Below are 10,969 nucleotides of genomic sequence, written 5' to 3' on the forward strand. Positions count from 1 at the left end.
TTGATCGCGAGACTTTATTGAATATTAAAATTTAGAAAACTGTGTAACTTTGTTGTATTATTTACTTTTGACGCTCTTTAGGTTCCATTTATTATTAAGTTATTATATCTAAACTCAAATTCTTAATTAAAACATTTCTTTGTGGTGAGAGCAAAGAGGTTAGGAGATTCAATTGCTTAAAATTGAAAATAAAAATTTTCTTAGAAAAAGAAATGGATGAATTTCAAGCGAGTGTTTATTAGAAATGTTTGTTATTATATATTTGAATGGATGAGTTTAAACGAAAGAAAACATTAACGAGGAGGATGATATTTCATAATAAAATACAAATTAACATATTCATCAGTATTTTTATTAAAAAACTTATCATCACAAAAACATAGGTGAATGATGATGTAAATATACAACACATGACTTTGGACGTGTGAAATATCTATATTATAAAGTTGCAAGATAGATCACAATTCAAAATTGACATAGATTAACTTTGATTGATGACATTTGATTTTATGAAAGTAGTAAGAAAGTGCATGATGGATGATCATGAAATTGATCAATTAAGAGTATTGTCCTGAGTTTGCACAACAACAACAACTTCACCGGCATGTGACTAGCACTTTGTGCAACTCCGACTATAAAGCCTTCCAAGTTCTATTCTACAACACCCATTGGTTTGGCATCATTCTTCTCTTCACCAAACTCTGCAAATAATACATTGTATATTAAATTTTTTTTTTATTAAAAACTGAATTCCACATAAAAAGATACAATTTAAAATCGTTAAAAACTAAGAATGTAGGTTAATATTATACAACAACAAAATATTAAAAATGTAACAAAGTCTGCAAATACATCTAAATTGAAAATATTAAAAACATTAAAGTTATTGGTTGAATTTTTACTAATCGATTGATATTGATCTCTCAATTAAAATTAAACGAACACCGCAGCAAGACAAAAAATAATAAATTGGCCCATAACAAACAAAAGCAAATGATATAAATATGTATATAAATCACTTATTTAAATAATATAAATATATAATTTAGATTAGTGATTTTAAACTAAAAATTGATCATTAATCACTCCTCACATTAAAACAATGAAAAATGGAACAAAAGGTTGCTGAAAATGGGAGCAGCGACGGCTGCTATATTGTTTATTAAGTTATCAAGAGAGGTTAGAAGGAGTGAATATTACTAGTTAATTAGTTATATAAGTAAAATTATATCTTTGTAAAATAAAGTATAATTATATCGTTAAGTTTCTAAAAAAAATATATCATTAATTGTTTAGATAATTAAAACTTAAGATAAGGATATTGATGAATTTCTGAATGGTTGTGTTTAAAATCAATAAATTGTAGATTACTTTTCAAGGAATTGCAGGCAGCTTACCATATATAATATATTAACTCCATTAATTAGATTTTTATTTTTTAAAATATCAAATTAACGAAATGTTCCTGTACATTTTTTACAAAATAGAAAAAACATGTTGGCTACAAGTATCAAACACAATACCTTTAAGTCAAGATTGATTGGCCAAACTTGATTGTAAGTATATTCAAGATATATATACAATCGACTTAAGTAATCATCATTTGTATATAGTGAAATGAATTGATGCATTACTTTTTTTAAGTAACTTTATATTGTATTTTGTTTTTTATGACTTATAAATAAAATAAATAAACTTATCATGATTTATTTTCTAAGTATGAAATTTTATTTGTTTATTTAAAAAAAGTATAAAATTTAAGTGAAGTCATAAAGTGATCCGGTGATTAAAAATGTTGAAATTCGTTCCCTCTTCCCTCTACGTTCCTCTTTCTCTCCCCTTAACCTCTCTACGTCCTTCTCTCTAACTTTTATTGAATAATTCTTTTCATAGAAAATGAATTGAATTTTTTTTAATTTTGTAGGAACAAGTTCAATAGTACGCAATTGTTAGGGCAGGTGATGGTCATACATTAATTTTAGTCAATTGTTAGTGACTTAACAATAGAGAGATCAATTGTACAATGATATTTAAGACATTATTTTATTTTTATGGTCACTAAAAATTAAATTCTGTACAATTTAAAAATATACACATGTATGTCAAAATTTGGTCAAGTGGTTATATGTCTATTTTAAAAATATACATATGCTTAATAATCAGGCAGGTGATGGTCTATGCACCTAAACCAACTTCGGGATTAACCGATAAAAGGGGTCTGCGATTTTTTTTTTTATAAAAAATAAATTTTTTTAGTCTATAAAATTATTATAACATTTTAAATTTAATCTCAAAAAATAAAAATTATTTACTGTTAGCCGTTATTTTGATTTTATAGGATTTAAAGAATTAGTTTTTTACAAATTTTTTTAAATAAGAAGTAAAAATAAATTAAATAAATTTATGGAGTAAAAAGTTGAATTTTTTTTTGTAAGGGCTATAAATAAATTTTGAAATTTTTATAAGAATTAAAAACTTATTTTACCTGTTTTTTAATTATTAAAATTATTCTTTTTTTAATTAAGAGTACTAAACGCATATATATATATATATATATATATATATATATATATATATATATATATATATATATATGTATCCCTACATGTTTTTAAATCAACTCTCTAATATGTTAGATAATGTTATTATATATTAGTAATAAAAGTATTTTAAGCATTTCTATTCTTTTGTATATATACTTATTGTAACCCTATTAACTAAAGTTTGGTTCATTCTATGTTATGAAACCCTAGGGTGGTTGTCTCTCTTCTTCCTCTTTTCATTGTTAACATGATATCAAAGAGTTTTGGTTGATTTTGGGATTTATTGTAAAGAAGAGATATACTATTTTGATAGGAAAGACAACCACCAAAAGAGAAAAGAGAGAGTAACCCTATTCTCAATTTCGTTAAATCAGAATCACAAAAACATCAATTGCGCATTTGTTAACCGTTGGATCGGTTTGATTTTTGGACAGCAGGTTCGCAACATTCAGGTCTTCGTCTTCAACGGTCGGATTGGCGAAACAACATCTGGAGGGGGAGAAATCGTGTTCGCACAACACCAGATTATCCTTAATTTATTTTGTCTCAGTGATTGTGTTTGTCGTATTTTCCTGTCATTATTTGTTATGGCTGGTGCTAAGCATGATTCTCTTCAAGCACATTGGAAAGCACATTATCTGAAATTGGGGAGAGCACATAGGAAGAATTTTAGGGGGCCGTCATCCAATGTTGTTGTTTCTGCTCCTCCTACCATTGACTTTAGTTCTGGTTCTGTATACTCATTTGAGACTGCTTCCCAAATATCTGATATTGCAGAACAGTTTCAAAAACTTCTTGTCACTCAATCACATGACATGTCTTCCACCTCTTTTAAAGGTTTGAACTCCTCTACTATGTTAGGTATATCTCATTCCATATAGATTCTTGATTCATGAGCATCTCATCAAATGACATATGATGATAAATCTTTTGTATCTGTGAAACCTATCTCATCTTTGTCGGTTATGACTGCTGATGGCGCTCCTATACCAATAGCAGGTGTTGGTTTTGTCTCCACACCTAACATGTCTCTTTCTTATGTTTATTATATTCCTAATCTTACTTTGAGTCTTGCTTCTGTTAGTCAAATATGTGATCTCGGTTATTTGGTTATGTTTTCTTCCACTTCTTGTTGTGTGCATGATCCATATTCCGGGAGGCTGATTAGGACAGGTCATAGACACGGGGGACTTTATGTTTTGGATGGCCTGCGACTCCCAGATACTACAACCTCAACAACTACTGCTGACTTATTATCTAGTTTTCGCTTGAATTCCTTATCTTCTAGTTTTATTTATGGCATTCTCGCCTTGAACATGTTTCTGCTTCTGGATTAAAATATTTGGCTTCTATTAGAGCCTTAGGAAAGTTACAAACCTGATATATCTCAGATTTTTGTGGTTGTAAACTTGCTAAACTTCCAGCTTTACCGTTTAGTAAAAGTGTTTCCATTTCATATGCGCCCTTTGATTTAGTTCACTCTGATGTTTGGGGTCCATCACCGGTTCTCACCAAAGGTGGACCTGGATATTATATTTCGTTTATTGATGATTACAGTCGTTATTGTTGGGTTTATCTTATGAAAAACCGGTCTGAATTTTTTGACATTTATTATATGTTTCGTGCAATTGTCAAAACTCAACATAATTCTGTTATAAAGTGCTTTCGTTGTGATTTAGGTGGTGAATATACCTCTAATGAATTTTCTGAATTACTTGCTTATGATGGCACCCTCCACCAAACATCTTGTACTGATACTCCTCAACAAAATGGAGTTGCTGAAAGGAAACACCGTCATATTATAGAGACTGCTTGTTCCCTTTTGTTGGCCGCTTCAATTCCTTGTGAGTTTTGGGTAGAAGCAGTTCTTACTGTTGTTCATGCTATTAATAGAATTTCACCCTCTATCATATCAGGTTGGTCTCCCTATGAAAAATTGTATGCTTCTACCCCTGATTACTATTCTTTGAAAGTTTTTGGTTCTACTTGTTTTGTTCTTCGCCCTCAAGTAGAGTGCAGTAAGTTGTCTTCTCGTTCAGCCATATGTGTTTTTCTTGGTTATGGGGATGGTCAAAAGGGTTATCGTTGTTATGATCCTCATGCAAGAAAACTTTATGTATCTCGTAATGTTGTTTTTCTTGAGCACATCCCTTTTTACTCTATTTCATCTGATTCTCAGATTACTAAGAGTTCTGAACTAACCCATATTGATCTGTTTGGTCCTAATGATTATGCTTCTAGTGATTGTAATGTTGAGAATTGCAGGACAAATACTAATACTCCATATGATGACATCCTTCTTGTCCTCCCGGCTGTCCAACCACCTCATGCGATTGTTGATCCTCCTCGTTACCCCTCTCGTCAACGTAAGTCTACTCAGTTACTTGATTTTGTCTATTTCACTTACTCAACTTCGTTTGTTTCTTTCTTAACCTCTATTCACAGTTTGTCTGAGCCATCATCCTATAAAGAGATTGTTCTTGATCCTCTATATGCATTGCACAAAATCAATACTTGGGAATTAGTACCTCTTCCTCCTGGAAAACGTGCTATTGGGTCTCGTTGGGTATACAAGATCAAAACTAAGTCTGATGGGTCAGTTGAACGCTACAAAGCACGTTTTGTTGCTAAGGATTTCTCTCAACAATATGGTATGGATTATGAAGAAACTTTTTCTCCTGTAGCCAAGATGACCACTATTCGTACTCTTATTGCAGTTGCATCTATTCGTCAATGACATATTTCTCAAATGGATGTCAAAAATGCTTTTTTAAATGGTGAGCTTCGTAAAGAAGTCTATATGGTCCTCCATAAGAAGTTTCTCATAATCAAGGGGAAGTATGTAAGTTAAAAAATGCTCTATATGGTCTTAAATAGGCTCCTCGAGCTTGGTTTGAGAAATTCTCTACTATGATCACTTCTCTTGGTTTCCGCTCTAGTGAACATGATTCTTCATTGTTTATAAGGTTCACCATTTATGGTTGCATTATACTTTTTCTCTATATGTTGATTATATGATTATTACATGTGATGATGTTAGTGGAATCAATTAGTTGAAATTGCAGTTAGCCAACATTCTTGATCAGGCTCGTCTTTCTGATACTAGAGCAGTAGATACTTCTCTTGAGTTGAATGTGAAATATGCTCCATCGGATGGTGTTCCTTTACCAGATTCCACTTTTGTATCGTACTTTGGTTGACAACTTAGTGTATCTTACGATTATCAGACCTGACATTGCTTATGTTGTTCATGTTGTTAGTCAGTTTGTTGTCTCTCTCACTACAGTACATTGGGCAGCAGTTATTCAGATTCTTCGTTATCTTCGAGGAACTCAATTTCAAAGCTGTCTCTTTCCATCGTCATACTCATTAGAGTTACAAGCTTATTCTGATGCTGATTGGGCTGGTGACATCACAGATCGTAAATCCACCATAGGGTTTTGTATCTTTCTTGGAGACTCTCTTATTTCTTGGAAGAGTAAGAAACAAGACATTGTCTCTCGCTCCTCTACAGAAGCTGAGTATCGTGCTATGGCATCCACTACCGCCGAAATAATTTGGTTGTGTTGGCTTTTGCCTGATATGAGTATTTCTCTTTCTGAGGCAACTCCGATGCACTGCGATAACAAGAGTGCTATTCAAATTGCTCACAATTCGGTCTTCCATGAACACACCAAACACATTGAGATTGATTGTCATCTTACTCGTCATCATCTTCAACATGGAACCATTACTCTACCGTTTGCCTCTTCTTCTTTACAAATTGATGATTTTTTCACAAAGATCCATTCCATTAAACGTTTCCGTTTTTTAGTTGACAAACTCTCGATGCTCCATATTAATGCATCGTGAGTTTGAAGGAAAATGTTAGATAATGTTATTATATATTATTAGTAAGTGTATTTTAGACATTTATATTCTTTTGTAAATATACTCATTGTAACCCTATTAACTCCAGTTTGGTTCATTCTATGTTATGAAACCCTAGAGTGGTTGTCTTTCTTCTTCCTCCTTTCATTGTTAACATAATCCATTTTAACCATAAGTTTTTTTGAATAAATTTTGTTCTCATGTGTTGTCGATTTTATACATAAATGCAATATAATTTTATCAATATAGATTTATTGTATTGCTGTTTAAAACTTTTTTGCATATGTATTCATCAAAATATCACTTTGTTATTTCAATTGAATACATAAAAATATTTAAAAATATAATTGGATACATAAAAATATTTAAAAATATTACATCCTTACTACATAAAAATTAATATCTTGTTAATAATAATTATTTTTATTAATTAACAAAAAAAAATATGAATACATAAACTAACATACTTTTCATCAAAAGTATATGTTTGTGAGTATACGTGTGCATGGATGAATATAAAAGTATATTCTATTCATTCTCTTTTGTATTATTCATTGTCTTTGCTAATGGATTTAGAGTGTCCTTTATATTCTCTTGAATAAATTTTGTTTATAAAAAGAATATTATCAACTTTATATCGAGACACTACGCGAAAAATGGTATTTTACAGCGCTTTTTTTAAGCCATTTACAGCGCTTTTTCAAAAAATTAAGCGCTGTAGTATCCAGCGCTGTAAAAAGATACAACAGCGCTCTTTAAAATAAAATAAAAAAAAAGCGCTGTAAATCTCTTCTAAAAACGCGCTGCTTGTTGTATTAGTTTTACGGCGCTTTTTAAAAAAAGCGCTGTAATATGCATTCCTTTATTTCAATTAGATCTCTTTCTGGGATTATAACAACAATCTCCTTCATAAATCGTAATATACAGTATCTGCAGTCTATGTTGTTAGTTTGACGAGAGCACTATAAAATAAAACATATAAGTCAATAAATATTTGTGGATTGATTGTTAATGAAATTTTAAAGTCATAGATTTCAAACCTTTATTAGAATCCATGTGATTTATTTGATTTTTGCTTCGACACTGTAGCACCCATTTGAGCTCGGAAAACTTGTAAAACACTATCAAATAAATGTGATTATTAGCATTAACAGACACATTATATATATATTTATTTTTTAAAAGCCTATTACAGCGCTTTTTTTAAAAAGCGCTGTAAAAGACCTTCTTATTTTATTTTTTAAAAGCCTATTACAGCGCTTTTTTTAAAAAGCGCTGTAAAAGACCTTCTTATTTTATTTTTTAAAAGCCTATTACAGCGCTTTTTTTAAAAAGCGCTGTAAAAGACCTTCTTATTTTATTTTTTAAAAGCCTATTACAGCGCTTTTTTTAAAAAGCGCTGTAAAAGACCTTCTTATTTTATTTTTTAAAAGCCTATTACAGCGCTTTTTTTAAAAAGCGCTGTAAAAGACCTTCTTATTTTATTTTTTAAAAGCATATTACAGCGCTTTTTTAAAAAAGCGCTGTAAAAGACCTTCTTATTTTATTTTTTAAAAGCCTATTACAGCGCTTTTTTTAAAAAGCGTTGTAAAAGACTTCTTTATTTTATTTTTTAAAAGCCTATTACAGCGCTTTTTTTAAAAAGCGCTGTAAAAGACCTCTTTATTTTACTTTTTAAAAGCCTATTACAGCGCTTTTTTTAAAAAGCGCTATAAAAGACCTTCTTATTTTATTTTTTAAAAGCCTATTACAGCGCTTTTTTTAAAAAGCGCTATAAAAGACCTTCTTATTTTATTTTTTAAAAGCCTATTACAGCGTTTTTTTTAAAGAGCGCTGCAAAAGACCTCCTTATTTTACTTTTTAAAAGCCTATTACAGCGCTTTTTTTAAAAAGCGCTGTAAAATACCTTCTTATTTTATTTTTTAAAAGTCTATTACAACGTTTTTTTTAAAGAACGCTGTAATAGACCTCCTTATTTTATTTTTTGAAAGTCTATTACAGGGTTTTTTTACAGACTTTTTAAAGCGCTTGTCCAAAAGCGCTGTAAAAGACCTCTTTATTTTTTTTTAAAAACCTTTTTACAGCGCTTTTCCAAAAAGCGCTCTAATAGGTCCTTTAATTATGTGAAATCAAAGTCTTTTACAGCGCTTTTTTTATAGCGCTTGTCAAAAAGGCGTTGTTGTATCCTCCGTTATTTTTAAAATATCATACAACAGCGCTTATATTTAATAAGCGCTATAAAAGACGCGCTATAAAATGTCATTTTTGGCGTAGTGAGATCATGGTTAATCGTAAAAAAATAACATGATTATTAGAAAACAATACAAACTACCTACATATAACATTCTCATGAAAATATATACAACGAAAAATGATATATAGCTCACCCTTTTCGGTATTAGAGGAAGTCTCCGTTAAGTCCCTAGCTGAGACCTCAAAGGAGATCATAAGAACCATAGCCAAAAGGCCAAGGATGAGGGTTGTTTTTTTTTCAAATCCATTGTTCAATATTTGGTAGTGAAATTAAGATGAGAAAAATGGTAAGAAAGTGTAGTCTATATATAGTGGAGGGAGAGCAATATGACTTTTAAGTATGAAGGAACAAATGTCAGTTTCAGAGGCTATGAAATTAGGAAGCAGCAGTTATCACTTATCACTATTGTCATTCATTGTTAAATTATTGCCTGCCACCAGAATCAAAGTCAACCACTTGTTTCAGTCTTTGTTTTCAATCACCAATTCTCACTTTGCATATAACACGTTAATGTATAGTGAGTCTAATCTTGACTTTTCAAAATATGTTTTAAAAGATGGACTTGTTAAAAAAGTATGATATATTATTAAATTTTATTAAATATTATTAAATTATATTAAAAATTTCATTAATTATTTATAATTTTTATTATCCTTTATTAAAATAACATGACTATAACGAGATTAAAACTATAATTAAATATAAATTTTTGTATTTTATGTTACGATATAACCGTTTAATTTACATCTCACACTATACTTAAAAATTGATTTCGTACTCGAATTTATAGGATCCATTTGATAGACATGATAACATACAAGATATGAATAAATTAATCAATAATTCTATCATATCTTATCTAGTTGAAATGTCTATCCAGATGAGCTGGGTTATAAACCATCAGGATATGATAAGAATAGTAGTTTATTCAATTATCCTAATAAAATATAATTTAAAATATAAATACAAAAATAATTTATAAAATATAATCTAACATATAAAAATGTAAATCTAATCAAATAGAAAAATAATTAATAGAATTTGATATTAAACTTAAAAATGAAATAATAATAATAACTAATTTAAAAAATGTTTATGATTTTACACAAGGGTAGTTTTGTCTTTTTTATATAATTTAATAAATTATTATTGACAATTATAAAAATTTGAAAGTTAATTGAAATTTTAAATTAAATCTAATTTCTTTACAAGGTATTATGCCATTTACATATAATATATATCATATATCTTTAGTACCATTCTAACAAATAAAATATAATTATTTGGTTACACATGATTTTGTTTTTAAAATTTAAATTATTTATTTAGTTGTATCAATGAGTAGTTTTAATATAAAATTATTTCATTACTTATTTAATTTTTTTTGTTAATTTATAATATTTAAAATATAATGAGTTAATTTTTAATATATATATATATATATAATTGTTCACAAAGATAATTTTCTTATTTAAATATAATATATAGTATATAATATCATAATGAGATGTACATCAAATACATGATAAAATAAAATATTATCATATGTGTATCAAATATAAAATATAATAATTTTTATCATGTCATTAATCTATCATATATTATATTATCATTATTCCATTTTATATTGTATTTTGTTTCTTTTTATTTTGCACATCAAAGGGTCATTTGTATCTTTGGAGAGTGAAATAGTTGTAAAGTAGATGTGATAGGGAGGGGGGTGTTGTTTGTAAAGTGGGAGGGCTTGGAAGGGCTTTCCAAGATGTTTAGTGGGATACGACTTCCTATTTATTTTCCTCTTATTGTTGAATGTGAAAGAGACACTTCATTGGTTAATGTCTCTTATAATGGATAATTTTAATGGACTATCAATAGTGCAGGTTCAAATTAATTAGGAGCTCCCTTTGAAATATTACTGGAATATTAAGAGTGATTTATTTGAATTTATTTATTGGCTTTGTTAAATTATTTAAGAGGACTTATAAAAATAATTTATGACATATTTATAAGTTTTTTTGTAGTTAACTTTTTTATTTTTAAAATTGTTTATGAAAATAATTTAATTTTAATTTATTAAAGATAATTTAACTTTATTTTATTATTATTATAAATATAACATATACATAAATACTTATATGATAAACGTATGTTTCATTTAATTCTTTATTTTTTACATAAATTTTATATTTTATACAATTTTTTTTTAAGAATAAAATCTAAATTTGATGCATATATAAATTATGTGGATTAAATTTACAGAAATTAATTTTCATCTATATGAATTTGAAGAGATAAAAAGTGT

At 28.6% G+C, this 10,969-nt stretch overlaps 1 long non-coding RNA gene across 1 annotated transcript; it reads right to left on the reverse strand.

Annotated features, from left to right (window-relative positions):
- Positions 1-348: 348 nt before the first annotated feature.
- On the reverse strand, positions 349-8,957 carry LOC113785437 (uncharacterized). Its single transcript, XR_012162084.1, has 3 exons — positions 8,801-8,957; positions 7,454-7,534; positions 349-701 (listed from the first exon to the last, which is right to left on the reverse strand). It is a non-coding gene; the product is annotated as an uncharacterized lncRNA (long non-coding RNA).
- Between the last annotated feature and the right edge of the window lie 2,012 nt (positions 8,958-10,969).

The sequence above is a fragment of the Cicer arietinum genome, chromosome 2 (genome assembly GCF_000331145.2).
Source record: "Cicer arietinum cultivar CDC Frontier isolate Library 1 chromosome 2, Cicar.CDCFrontier_v2.0, whole genome shotgun sequence".
NCBI classification, from domain to species: domain Eukaryota; kingdom Viridiplantae; phylum Streptophyta; class Magnoliopsida; order Fabales; family Fabaceae; genus Cicer; species Cicer arietinum.